Genomic DNA, 14,878 nt, shown 5'->3' with positions numbered 1-14,878 from the left:
AATTCTTTAGAAAGTTTGGTGCAGCTCAAACGTCCTTTTTCACCATGTTACAATGATTTGAAATAATGAAATCCTCACAAAAAAGTCGTCGGGTAACGCAAAAAAGAAAAAAAGAAAGAATATTATTCTAACAAAACTAAATTAATTAAAGTAATATATCAGAAAGAAAAAAAAGAATCGTGGATGGAAAAGTTTTTGAAGTTATTATATAGCAACAAATTTCTACAGAAATACAGAATCCACAAATCTGAAGTAAATTCAATCATATTGTAGAATCCGAATATCTAAAATTCGTGATATTTAAATTGTGTTTAAGATTTTTTGAATTTTACATTTGATATTGAAAACTCATTAAAATGTACAGGTTTGGTTTAGTTTAATTTATTTATATAAACGCCTCATTTGAAAACAACAGATTTTTTAGCACATTTGGATTTGGACTTCGGAGCCTTTCTATTTTCTGGGCTGTCTAGCCTTACGAAGAAAATTGGGAATCGATATTTACACAAACCGCTTAATCGTAATCATTTGTCTCATGCTGTCTAGATGATTGGTAAACAAAGTTTGAAATCTTGTCCATAGTGATTTTATAATACTTCAGCGTAATCAAGGTGAGTAATTTTAACATTTGGATGCATTTTCTTACATTCCCATATATTATTTTCTTTTATTCTAATTTGCTACGTGTTTTCCAAATGATTATATAATATTTATCGTACTGTAATCTCAAACTTTTGTCATACATTCAGCAGAAAATCCAGCTATTGTGTAATTTAAGGTTTCGATGGCAGAGATTGTATCGGAACTTTTTTTTTCTGGTATATTTATTAATTCTTTATAGTAACGTGGATTCTAAAATTCTGTTCTTTTAATACTTTTTCATTTTTGCAATTTCAGTTAAATGCTGTTGATGTGTGCAAACTTCGCACCATATGATGAAATGTTTTTACTTCATTTCATTTTCTTAGGGTTTGTATGATATTATGAAATTAAAAAACGTTGTCTTATGTTAAATTTTTAAAAAAATAATTATTTTGAAATATATTTGTAGAATAGCTGTTTTTGTGCAACAAAGCAAGTGTGTTTTGAGTCTATCACATAAATTTTTACATCTTAGGTTAATGTTGCAGTTTAACAAGTAAATGACTCAGTAGTTTTTTATGAATAACAAAGTAGTGTACAAGTCAACAATATCGGTTTTCCTTTACTTATGAATTTATGTAATCTAAAAATTGCATGTTTTTATCATTTTTCAGAAAATGTAATTGTTTTAAAATGCTTTTGTAAGTAATTAAAATGCCCAGTTAGTTTAATGCATTATGTATAACTAGTATATTTTAAAAATTTTGCATTTAAGTGTAATTCTGATAAAAAAAAATAATTTAGCTTATTAAAATCCCAAGAAATTTAATACTTCTTAAGCAGTATTACGCCTTTGGATATTAGAAGTTTCCATGGATTAAAAAAATGACTAAAATGATAAGTTAATTAAAAATTGAACCTAAAATAGTTACAAATGAAAATGTAAATAAAGATATTTTCAAATTTGCTATTGTCATATTTAACTAAAAAACTAGTTATTTTTTAATATATATATATATATATAGAGAGAGAGAGAGAGAGAGTGAGCTGAGTGACATGAAATAGATATTTCGTAAGATTAGTAGAAAGTTAATGATTATGACTAATTATATTAGTTCAGTTATTATTTATTTGATACTAATTTCTTTTATAATTTGAAGCTATATTTTTAAGATATTAGCTATTAAATAAATTAAATTCTAAAGTGGCTTTTTATTAAAGGTAGGATTACAATAAATTGTACTGTCATTGGCCATCTTAAAACTTTTTTTTCATTAACTAATATTAAAGCATCTTTAAAATTTTATCCATACAGACATGAAAATTTTATACATACATTTTTTTTCGAATAAATACTGAAATATATACTTTTCAGTATGCAAAATTATTTTACATATATATGCTTGAGAGAAATCAACTCATTAATAGACCAGCCTCCAAAAGTTAACTACAACCTGTATTTTGTGTCTTAATTTGCAATAGAATATTCATAGAAACAAGAATTTTGGAGGAAATGGGCACTAAGCAGTTCTTTAATGAATGCAAATAGAAATTTTGTTTAGTTAAACATGATTTACAAAAAAATAAAATAAATAATAATAATAATAAATAAAACTTTTGGCAATTAACTGCATTTTTGGAGAAAACAATATATCACAGCTTTATGTGAAAGAATGTTACAGAAACATTGCAAAAATAGATTCTAATAAGGGATATATCCACTTCTAGCTAGCTTGGCAGCATTGGTTTTGCAAGCTGAGAATTAAGTTGTTGGGCATTAAAATGGGAAGCAAAGACAGATATGGAGTAATTTTTCTTCTGGCTCATCTAATGACCTTGGAGGAAGATTTAAAGCAGCAAATTATCTCCCAACCCAGCTCCAAAAATGGTCTATTGAATTCATGTCTGGGGATGAAGTTGGTCATTCCATTTGTTCTGTGCCATGATATTTGATAAGCTGAGCTCAGTGTGGTCACACATTGTCATCCATCAGAAGAAATTCATTATCAATAGCAGTAGCATATTAGCAGATATACAAATCAAGAATCTTGTCTTAATATCATGCACTGTTCAAAGTTCCTAAGTAGGTGTGACCACTAAGTGAGATATCTGCCCAAACTATTCTTCCACCAACTGCCTAATTATGGCTTTTGACAATGTTAGATTAGTTGTATATGGTGAGTTGTTTCCTACAGATAATCTGATTGCCTGAATCATTCTCCTGTGTAAACCTGAACTCGCATATGAAGTGTACAGAAACCCATTGGTGATTGATCCAAGAGACATGTTCTGTTGCCCAGTGTAGACAGGCAGCTCTGAGTGCTGGTTTCAAGAGGATACATACAACTAGTGGTTTTGCATACAGATCTGTATTGTGAGAACATCTTTGCATTGTAGTTGCAGAGATTCTTATTTCTTTTGTCACAAAATGATCTGCCATGAGCTGATGCACAGCAGTCCTTTAGGCTGAAAAAGCTCAATAATAGTTTCGTGCTAATGTTGTAACTTAGTAAGTCTAAAACGTCTTCTAGACATAGAATCCTTGGATTGAAATTGATCCCATATTCATTTGACCACATTATGAGACACATTGAGATATCTAGCAGCATTAACTTGCGATTACACTTTTCCATTAATCCAAACAACCATCATAGCAATGAATGGGGCAAACAATTTCTCTTGGATATTGTTGATGAAACTGTCAATAACAATTAGAGATCAACAATCGGACACAAAATTACAAAGGTTAGACTTTTGCACATTTTAACCCACTCATATATAAATATTCGGTTCTTTAAAATGAAAATGGTAGGGGTTTTTTTTCTTAGTATAAATTTTTTGAAAGTTCATTATTATCATACATGTAGACTATGAATTTTAATGTTACTGCCTTTATTTATTTTGATGATGATGATGTTTTTTTTTAGCCTAGAAAAACTTGCTGTACCTTAACTTTTGGAATTCATTTATAAATGCTTACCTGTAAATAGAAACCATTTATTTTAAAGTGTATCAATGATTAGGTGACAGAAATGAGAATAAATTAAACTACCATAAAATAAGACAGCTTACTGGTATAGTGTTATCTACTAATAATATTGCTCTGATGGCAATAATTTTGACTTCATATGCAAAAAAACAAATTTTAAATCTTGTTACTAATAAAGATTAAATGTGCATAGAAAGATTGTTGGATTCAAATGCCAAAAATATATTTAAAATCTGAGTTTATATAGATTGCAAATATATTGTGTTGTTTTTCTGGTTAAAGCATTAAATATAAAACTATAGCTTTGAGATACTGTAAATTTACATTTTTAAGTGATTATGAAAAATAGTAAAAGTTATTTTATAGATTTCTAACTTTCTATTTTATTAATGATTAGATAACTGACTTCCAATAATTTATTATTTAATAAGTTATTGTAAGCTTTTATGAATTTAGGTTCTTTTACCTGCTTTGTGATTTCTTTTGAATGAGTCATAATGATTTATTAATAATTCAAATTGTTTTGTTTTTCTTTATTTGTCTAAATTTAAAAGAATGAACAACTTTTACTGTCTTACAAAACATGGTGATTGAAAATGACAATAAGGTATCTCAAAAACACAATTTTTGTGCTTAGTGGCATTTGTCTGAATGTCGATGATATATAGATAGAAATGTAAGTTCATTTTAAAAATAAGGGCAACGATAACATTAATGTTTTCTGTTTGAACACCACATATCATCTTTGCTACAATTGTTTCTATTCCAGAAAATGGTCCTTATTTATAAGGACTTTCACAAGTGGAAATAATTTCATAAATAAATTTTTTAGTGTTTTCAAATCTGGCTGACAAATATTTGTAAAATCTGGATATTCGGCTACATTAAATTTTATCTTCAGATTTGAATTACATTGGATCGTGATTCCCTTTATTTGCTTAAGTTAGGTATTTATTTTATCTTTAAAAGGAAACTGAAGAAAAACAAAAAAAATTCTCCAATTAATTATATATAGAATTTTTATAGAATTAAAAAAATAAAAATTATTTATATGTAACTTTGGATCTTAAATATTAAATTACAATGTTTTTTAATATGAATTTTGTTTGATGTATTGCAAGTTTAATACCCTTGGTGTGCTATACTGTGGTGCATATTTAAGATGGAGACTCAGGTATGCTTATAAACCTTGAAATTTTTGGATATTATATTTTCTGCATTACTGACCTCTGCTGAAAACTTTAAGGTCTGCATCAAATAGCCCAAGTTTAATTTTCAATGAGACATTGATCTAACAAAGCAAAGGAAAAACTACCTAGCAACATTTATTATATACATAATTTGCTTTAAAAAACCTGCAAATTCAATTTTCCACTGCCACTTCATTATTTAACAAGCTGCTTTTAAAATTTTAAATAATAAGTTCCTATTTTTCTGTATTAAATTTGTGATATAGCATAATTTGAATTTTCTAAATGTAATTTGGAACATATATATATATATATATATATATATATATATATATATATATATATGAAAAATTATTCTCTTGTTTAGGCATTTAAAAGGAATGAGTTGAGAGATGTGGAAATACATTAAATGATTTATGCATGGAAAAATTATTCCAGTTATTGAAAATTCAGTTTTCTATGAAATATCTGAGTTGAGTGTGAAATATTTGTTTTATTATAGTAATTTGTAGGCTTTCTAAAATATTAGATTTTAATACTGAAATTTTTTTAAATGATTAATGTTTTTTCCCTCACAGCTGGAAAAAAACTTTTCATGAAATTCAGAATATTGAATTTTCTTATAAAAAAAAGCAATCAGTGTTGAATTATTTGTTATTAATTAAACTAGAATTTTGGTTTGAATTTCACTGTCCATATGAAAATTCAAATTTTAGCACTAGGTCGTCTACATACTTTGTGAGCTTTACCATTGCTAAGAGAACATATATATATATATATATATATATATATTAAAATGGGTATTTTGTGATTTTCCTGATGTTCTAATACATACCTGATTTTGGTATATTATTTGTAAGATATAAATAGAAATGGAAAATTTCCATTTGTCAATTGAATTTTAATATGAAATGTCTCTTTCCTATCAGTGTAATAATAACCAAACTGTGCACCAGATACAGAGAAATATTAAACCTCATTATTTTCGTAGGGGTAAATTCTGTACTAATTGTATTTTACTCACATTTTTACTCTAAGAGAAAAGAAAGTACTTCTGTGTTATATATGTATGTTTAAATTTTTATAGGAATTGGACATTCTCGTAATGGCATTTCATCAAGATGAAATTCCGTCAAAGATTGGCTTGGCTGCTCCTGTTTTTATATCTGTTTCTTTCTCTTCTTGTTGTTTATTATTGTTTTGAGCTAAGCGACCAATATAATGCATTAGCTTTGGAACACACCAAAGTACATCATTCGTCATCAGACTTAAGTGGAGATGATTCCTCTTGGTTAATATTCATGTGGAAGCATTTGCCGGATGTTCCATTCATTCTATGGATAGTCATTTTTGCAGTTCCTTATCTCCAAATATTTTTTTGTTTGTATGTCTGTACAAAACCTGAGCCTAAAGAAATGCTATGTTTTGTTCCCTTTGTTTTTTGTATCAAGAGGCCTATTCACGAAGAAAAGAAATATGTTGCATTTGTGCAAAACTGTTGATTATTTATATATTTATCCATTTATGTATATAAGACAAGATTTGCCATGTTGAGACTTTGTGATGGTGTACTTGAAATTTTGCCTTTAGTTGTCTGTGATTCATGCTTTTTTTTTTTCCATCAGTGGTGTTTGATGTTTGACAGTTATATTTTAAATACCTTGTAAATCTATAGTGCAGTCTTCTTAAACTGTAATACCCAGCCCCATATGGGTCACAACATTTTTGATACTTTGGCCTCCCATTTTATTTTACAACATTGATAATTGAAGATAATTAAGATATTTGTCATGGTTAAGAAATTCAATAAAAACTTATAAGATAAAGATTTTAATATATCTTTTGTTATCCCCTTTTTACTTCAATCCTGTATGAAAAAAAAAAATGCTTTTAAGAGATGTTAAAAATATTTTTCTGTTAAAAGTAAGTTTTAAAATGTTTTATATTGAAAATATACAACAAGTCATAAAAGTTTAAGGAGCTCTGCTATAACAAGATTTGTGATCAAATTTATGAAAGGGAAAGTATATTTTCCCTAAAATACTTGGTGAGTATTACAGAGTATAAATTGTAATTCTTTTATAAATATGTTTAACATAAAAGAAAATTATATGTAATGTTAAAATAACATTATATTTTTTGGTTTGTTTCTACTTTACATTCAGCTGTTTAAATGAAATAGTATGTTAAAATCAAAAATTTATATAAAATATTAATTTTTAATTTTTGAAAAAGTGATTAAATGCTTAATTCCACTTAAGTACATAATAATAATTTGCTATCATACTACACTTCATGTTTTTTCTTTGCATTCTTTTGTTTTTACAAATCAAAATGTGAATTTTAGTTTGTAAAGTGCACAGTTATTAAAATAACTAAAACTAAAAATTTTACCCTTGGAATATAAAGATTTCTTTTGAAAATATTGTTTTCTTTTATGATCCTCTTTTATACTTTAATGCTACTTTGCACTTTCAAATCATTTCAAAAGTATTAATCTAAGTAATCTGTTATTATATCAGAAGGAAATTTTAAACTTGCAGCTCTACTGATTGGTAGATAAATACATCTTCTGATTTTTGAAAATTAAAATATACCTTGTAGACAAAATGTCATCAAAATAGATTTCTTTTGTAATATTTTGGCATTCGCAAATTCAACACGAAAAGACGTGATTTTTATATAAAATAAATTTTTCTTCATTAAGGAATTCAGAACAACACTATAGAGTTATATAGTGTTGCATCTTCTCAAAGGCGTTTTCTCTAAGCAATTTATAAAGAAGTTAATTTTATGCATCTGTGTATCATGTGCATGATATGAAACTCTCATTCCATTGCTGATTGTTCATTATTTTCGTTTGCATTTTCTTTCTTCCTCCTTTTGCTCACTACTTCATTGCCAAATTTGTGCTTTTCTATCATTTTTTTTTTTAATTTAATTCTTTATTGACATTCTGAATTGTAATCATCTTCTGTAAGTGGTTTTTTTTTATGTTTTGGGTATTTTTATTTTTGATTTGGTTCTTTACATTTTATCTTATATCTCAAATAATTTTCATTATTATTTTTTTAATGAGTTTTAAGATACCGAGTGTGAATCATAATTTTTGACGAGATTCATATTGAAATGATCACTAAATAATTATTGCCATAATTTCTTATTAGAATTCTAGGGTCATTATCTAGGATTCTTTTTTTTAACCAGTTAACTGTTTTGATCTCTTCGAAAAATGCGTACCTAAATTGTGCCCTTGTTTAACTTATTTGATTAAGTAAGTAATAAGTAGGATAAGTCAGAAGGAATAAGTAATGACACTCCAAATTGTCACTACTTATTATTCCTGACCAGTAAACTCATCATAAAGCAAAATGTTGTACTTTCTCCATTGGGAGTATGCTCCTCAAAAATAGTTAACTGGTTAATCTAAATAATTAAACAATAAACTTCTGTCTAGATCCAGCAATACACTATCAGCAATACCTGTTGTTAAAGTAACCCAGACACTGTTTACCAACTGATAATGCGTTTCCCCCCTTTTGTTTATAATTTAATTAAGATCTTAAAAGATCTTTAAGGGGATTTGTAATTTTGTAAAGTCAATAGTCTGTTAACGATCTGATCTTGCTTGAACCTTTTCATTTTTATTATTATTAAAAAAAATTTAATCTTTTTTCAAATAGTCAATTTTAATTCCTCTGCCTTTTTCTTCACATGCATAGTATAAGCTTTTAATGTTGTGGATCATTTAGAGTATAAGAATATTCATAAAATCAAAAGTCCATTGAATCATAAATTTTATTATTACAGTATTTAACTGTACTTAAAATTTTACTACATAATGTAAAGAATTGAGAGTACTTGCAATAAAAACAAAAGCTTAAGAACTTTGATCAAATTCTGTCTATTAATCTGAAATCCATTAAATCAAAGGCTAATTTGTCTGTTGTGATCATCTGCAACAAATTATCTGAACCCTTAATTATTTGCAGACTCTTATTATTGTAGACTTATGGTTAATGGTTTAACTTAAACTTCAGCCCAAAACTCCAGTGCACAAAATTATTACAATTTAATGAATAGATCTCATTTTTATAATGATTTTTTAAATGATTGATACGGTTTTCAAAAAATATCCCATAGTAAGTCGCTTTTGTGTGTGTTGTTAAGAAAAATTTATGGCATAAATCTTTAGCTCTGCAAATTTTGTACTCCATTTTCAATCAAGTATGCTATTCAATCCATTTAAATTTCTGAAGCTTCTGTATAGATCAAAATAAGAAAGAATATATTTTCGATTAAAGTAATTATCTTATTCCATTGTCATGTTGCTGTAATTACTGTATAAAAGTGAAAATCACAAATAGTTTTCTTAATGTGAGCTTTAAAGATAAAAGTGATGGAAAATAGTAATGTAATCTTATTTTTGGAATGCTTAAAATGCCAATCAATAAATCTAGACTGAAAGTAATACTAGAATGATAATTAAAATTACATATGTTAATATTTTTGGATTTATCTCCTGAATATGCTTCTTTAAATGCACTATATTTTCCAATTATTTATTTCAACAGTGAACATATCATTGTAATCTGTGATGCTAATTGAAAGATTATTTGTTTTTATTTTTTCAATGTCTATTCTGCAGAAAAAAATTATTTTATGTAAGCAATTGTAAAAGTTATTCAGATTTCTTAATCACAAAAATGTTTTTACAGTACTCCTTCACCGTCCTGCATAATTCAGAAAGCACAAAATACTGTAATTTTTCTTTTTCTAATAATGATCTGCATTCTTATACTTGAGATTATATATTATTTAGACATAATAGCCACAGGTAACAAGTGTTTGACATTATTTTGCTGGTGTAAATATAGCTTTTATCATTTATCTAGTCATAGAACTGCAAAATATGCTTTTGCAATATGCTATTTGTTGTCATTGTTCAGAATTGTAAAAAGGAAAGAAATATAACATATTCTAGATCTGAATGTTTTATTACTTAAATGTTTTAATAAACTGTATTTTTTTAAAGAAGTCTATATTTGCTCTAATACTTTTCTGTGTTCCATAATCTTTTTTTTTTTTTTTTTTTTTTTTTTCTTCCTTTAAGTTGAAAGCTCTTGATTAATTTTGTTTCATTGTAGTTACTCATGAAATCTCTTTCTCCTAATAATAAGAAAAAATTTGCATTTGTTGGTTTTCTACAGGGACATAGAGCTACTATTTTTGACACAAATGTATTTTGGAGGATGAGAATGTGCAACTTGGAAGGATTTTAGTTTAAATAACAGATTTTCACGTTTTTCTCCGTGATTACTTTTGAAAAAAATATTTACATTTTAAAATTGAAAAAAAAAATTAATAATTATGCTATTTTTCTCTGAATTTTAACTTTTTAAAAAAATATTTAGCCAGTAATTTGCAAACAATACTTTTCTTCCCTTGTAGAAACTAAGAAATGAAGATTCTTTTTATGTTTTCATATTCTGAGACAATGTTGTAATGAATTTTTGCTTCCTAATTTTTTTTCTTTCATTTTTTGTGTGTAATTTATAAACAGTTCACTACAATGTTAAATGTACTAGAAAATAAGTTTGACATGCTGAATGATTGCATTTGCTTTTCTTTAACATTTAATCAGCGTGTTTTATTCTACTAACTTGCTATAGACGTGTTCACGTAATATACGGTAATCGCACCACCTCAATTTAATGTTGGATTCAGTATCGCATGAAGAATATGAAAGTGAAATTACAACCTGAATGACAGACAACTTGAAATTATTTGTTAGATAATGCAAGTATTTATATTTTCATGCAGTTTTGACTTATAACTTGATTGCATTAAGAAGATCCACAGGCACACACACACACACAAAAAAAAAAAAAAAATCTCTGCTAATCAACTAAATTGAAATTTCCATCTCAATTTTAAGTTTAAAAATTCCTTGATAAGGGAATCCTGAATATCAAGTTATGCTTCCAGATGATTCTGTTAGACATTCATTGTGCATCATTAATGTATTGTACAATTAACAAAGAATTAATTTTTTAAGAAAATTGTTTTAGATGCTGTTAGGTTTCCACTAAAGAAATAGAACTCAACCGTATACTTTAAAATAATCTGTAGATATCCTAATTTATTTCAATTGCCTTTTATTGTGCTTGCGTTAAGATGTTTGTATGGCATCACTTATTATAGTATTCAAAAAATAAAAGTTCCCTGCCTGCATTATTTTTATTTGTTTTTTAGTATACCATTGCAGTAGATTCCGTAATTCGACAGTCATTACTCCGACTTTCCCACTAATCCAACACACTTATTAGAACACGTTATTTGGTGATAATCTTTCTTCTGGGTTAAAGTTTGAAACCTTCATCCTTTCAGTACATGATTTTGTCTTGTTTCGTACGATCCATAAAACAGCAGTATGTGTGCTTTGCACTTATCCGCGCATGTGCGAGAACCTTATACTGCGCATGCGCAAGTAGCAAGAGTTGTGGTATGCATATGCGATACATTTCTTTGTTTACGTCTGATTTTAAACAGCGATTTAAAAGTCATTATGCCCAGAAAAAGGAAATCCAACCTTGGCCAGAGCATAATAAATCCCAAAAGGCTTCGTATGTTGCGCGATAATGAAAATGTAGAGGAAAGAAACGTTCGGCTAACGAATATCAGAGAAAGAATGTCCACACTTAGGGAAGGAGGGTCTTCTGTTGAACGAAGTAACCGTCTTTTAATCGCACTGCAATTAAATTACAGAGACAATGAATCCCATGAGGAGCAAAGTGATCGCCTGTCTTCTGACAGAGAAAGAAATTTAAATTTGAGACAGAGGAGAAGAAGTGAAAAAACAAATGTTTCTGATATTGGTTCGGAAAGGAGTACTCCACCCTGAATTACGATCCATGTGTGGATTACAGAAATGATGCTTCGGTTTCAATAGGAACAATGGTTATTGTATGTCCATATTGTTAGTTTTCATGATTTCTAAATATATTTTTATGTTTGATGTTGCGTGACATGCCCATGTCATATCGAGTGGCCGGTCCACATTGAACATAATACCAAAAGTTTCTCTCTACTGGAACAGAGCGGATGTCCTTTTCTTTACTGGACACGGCCCATTCCCGACATACCTACACAGATTCCATCTGGCAAACTCTCTTTACTGTAGGGAGATAGGATCTCCAATTCATTATGCCACCGAATGCTTACTGACTCTCTCATGGCACATGAGAAAGCCAGAAATAAGTCTCGTCGAAGAATGGTACAGGAGAGTTGTATCGAATATCCTTTCACACGGCAAGATCCACTCCATAGTAAATCATATTCATAAATACTAAGACCTCTTCAAGACTACACAATAACTGAGAGCAAAATGCCACTTGTCAAAATCAATTAAATTATTCATTCAAAAGTGCAGTTCTCATGAAGGAAATCAAAACACAGGACCCAAACGGGCTATTATTATTCTATATTTTCTTTTATTTATTATTATTTTGAAAAATGTATGTATTGTTATATACGTCAGTGATGTCTATATGATTACCTATAGACCAGATATTCTCAGAAATCTGATAGGTGTCCAGTCCTGTATGTGTCGGATTAAAGCTATTCTACTATATTTAATAGAATTATTAATCTAATATCACATACAAAAATTATTTGACAGAGTTTCGAATCTTTGTTCCGAATCATCGTAATGTGGTAATTTTTTAGGACTGTGTCGTCTAGCGTTATTTTATTTTTAAAATTCTCTTTTAATTAAATATCAGTTATAAACATACATCAGTTATAAACATACAAAAAAAATTGTTTTTAATGTTGCTGTAGCGTGCGTAAGTATGTATCGAGTAACTGAGACAATCAAAAATATTGTTCTAAAATATTTTTTTATTACTTTAAAATATTAAAGTTTATTAAAATTAAAAAAACATATGTGAAAATAAACAAGTATCATTTAAAGTAAAAATTGATTTTGTACTATACTATACGCCAAAATTATTGAGTAAAAACGCTAAAATCTCATTTTTTAATCAAAAATGTAATAGAAATTTTGAATGCTTTAATAAGTCCCGATTACCCAAGGCTCTACAGAAATTCATTATCTCAAGGTTACAAATAAATGGATTTATAGACTATCAGATTTCCATCTAGGCTATTGTACAGGCTCGTTGAGCTGAGGAGAAAGGGGCGGTCAGATCTATTAAAAAAATATAATTGAACCTAATTACGAAATAAATAAGTCTGTAAATAATGCAAATTCTACCAATTTTAAAATACTGCTATAATGTTAGCAGTTGGTTCAATTCCTATCAGCTTCATTACATTTACTTAGTTATTGCACTATTAATAAACATTTAAGTGTCAGCATAGAGTCGGATTAAAGAAAAGAAAAAAAAGAATGTCACTTTTTAAAAAATAATAGGGCAGTCTGGTTTTTTAGAATCATGAAATAATTAAAACTTGCAAAAAGTAATGGCAATGAACTCCGCTTATAATGATCATTTTAGGTCCAATCTCAAGGTGATTACTATATTCAGAATACCTTTAAAGTAATAGAAATTTATGGATATACAAAGATAGTAGAAAAATAGACAACAGAACATTATTCATTTGACTCATTTGTTTGAATTTGAAGAAATCGATAGAAATATAGATTTAAAAAAATAATTTATTTAATTTCTAAATTTTTTTTTAATTATCGATACTTTTTTTTCCTTTTAGTTACTAAGCATTCTGAAATCTTCTTACGAATATTGTTCACCAAAAGATTCAATGTAATATTGGACTGATCTTTTTAAAATTCGTATAGTTTCCTGGGCTGATAGTAGTGATTTGGCTCTTTTTCATCATCTTGTATTCTATGCTTTCCTCTTCTCTTCAGTGCTTGATAAATCATCTCTTCTGCTATCTTTCAGCTACATCAAAATTCATTCAAGTTTCATGATCTTTGGAAAAATCGGCTGACTTTTCAATGACATTTGCGTCATCGTTTTTCCCTTGTCCTGATAAAACTTGTATGTCAAAAGCATCTCGTGCCTTCTTTACGAAGTGCTAGGCGTCTAATTTATTTTCTTCGCGATTTCATTAGCACTGAGAGTGCCGGCGGAGTCGATCACATTGATGATGTTGCTTCTCATTTCTATTTGGTAATGCTACTTTAGAGAACGGGTGATTCCTTGATCGCATTACTGGATAAGAGATGTCATATTCGCTGGAAAACAAAACATCTTAATGTGCTTAAAATTCAAAGCAATGCAGTTGTAGTACTTTTTTAACTACAGATTTTACATGGTGAACTAATCTATAAACATTTCTTTTGTCATCCTACCATTGAAATTGTCTGATAATGACTTGGTCCCTTTAAAACGTCGCGATTTTTCACTTTTACTGATGATCAGCAATGGGGTCAATTCATGTGACGTAAAAGTCACATGTCATGTAGCTCTTGCGCATGGCATTTAAGTTTCATCCGCGCCGCTCTCGTCGATCAGTCTGCCATTAACGTTCTCCGCCAAGTATGAAGCGGATTTTTTGTTTACATTTGAAGTTATAATTTTTGAGTCATTTTCTTTCTTCTTATTATGTGTTAACAGAGGAAATACTGGTGTTATGATGGATGCATGCTTTAATGCGAAATACAAGAGTGACTGTCATGATAAAATGTTTTTTTTATTTTCCTTTCAACAATCCTGACTTGGGTTGATAGCTTTGGTATAGATTTTTTCAAGCCTTCGAAGTCGGTGATATACTCCGATCATTTTGAAGAATTCCTTCAGTGTGTGTCCATTTATTAAATATAGCTGTACCAGTAATTTGTTAGAAAAACTCTTCGAAGAAAAAGAAATCGGTAAGCGATTTGCCCCAAAAACAATCAAACAAAATCATGAATGCATTTCTAATTTACTTCATTCACATTTGATGAAATTTCTGATAATTTTGAATATGCTTAGGAGGTTTTAAAATGTTTACATGAGTATTACATTGCATTTTTTTACAAAATCTTATCTAAATTTAATTAATGTAAGTAAACAAACTCCTATTGCAAAAATAACAACTGCTATAATGCTAAACTTAGGTGGAAGTGAATATTACTAGTTTTCTA

At 28.3% G+C, this 14,878-nt stretch overlaps 1 protein-coding gene across 1 annotated transcript in view; it reads left to right on the top strand.

Annotated features, from left to right (window-relative positions):
• Positions 1–535: 535 nt before the first annotated feature.
• Positions 536–14,878, top strand: part of LOC129974982 (integrator complex subunit 7-like) — a 52,916-nt gene continuing 38,573 nt past the window's right edge. The window contains exons 1-2 of the mRNA XM_056087823.1: positions 536–611; positions 898–969. The gene's annotated coding sequence lies outside the window, so the exon portion shown is untranslated. The remainder of the gene's footprint in view (positions 612–897; positions 970–14,878) is intronic.

This window comes from Argiope bruennichi, chromosome 7 (genome assembly GCF_947563725.1).
Source record: "Argiope bruennichi chromosome 7, qqArgBrue1.1, whole genome shotgun sequence".
Taxonomy (NCBI): Eukaryota; Metazoa; Arthropoda; class Arachnida; order Araneae; family Araneidae; genus Argiope; species Argiope bruennichi.
This window is presented reverse-complemented; position numbering and strand designations above follow the sequence as displayed.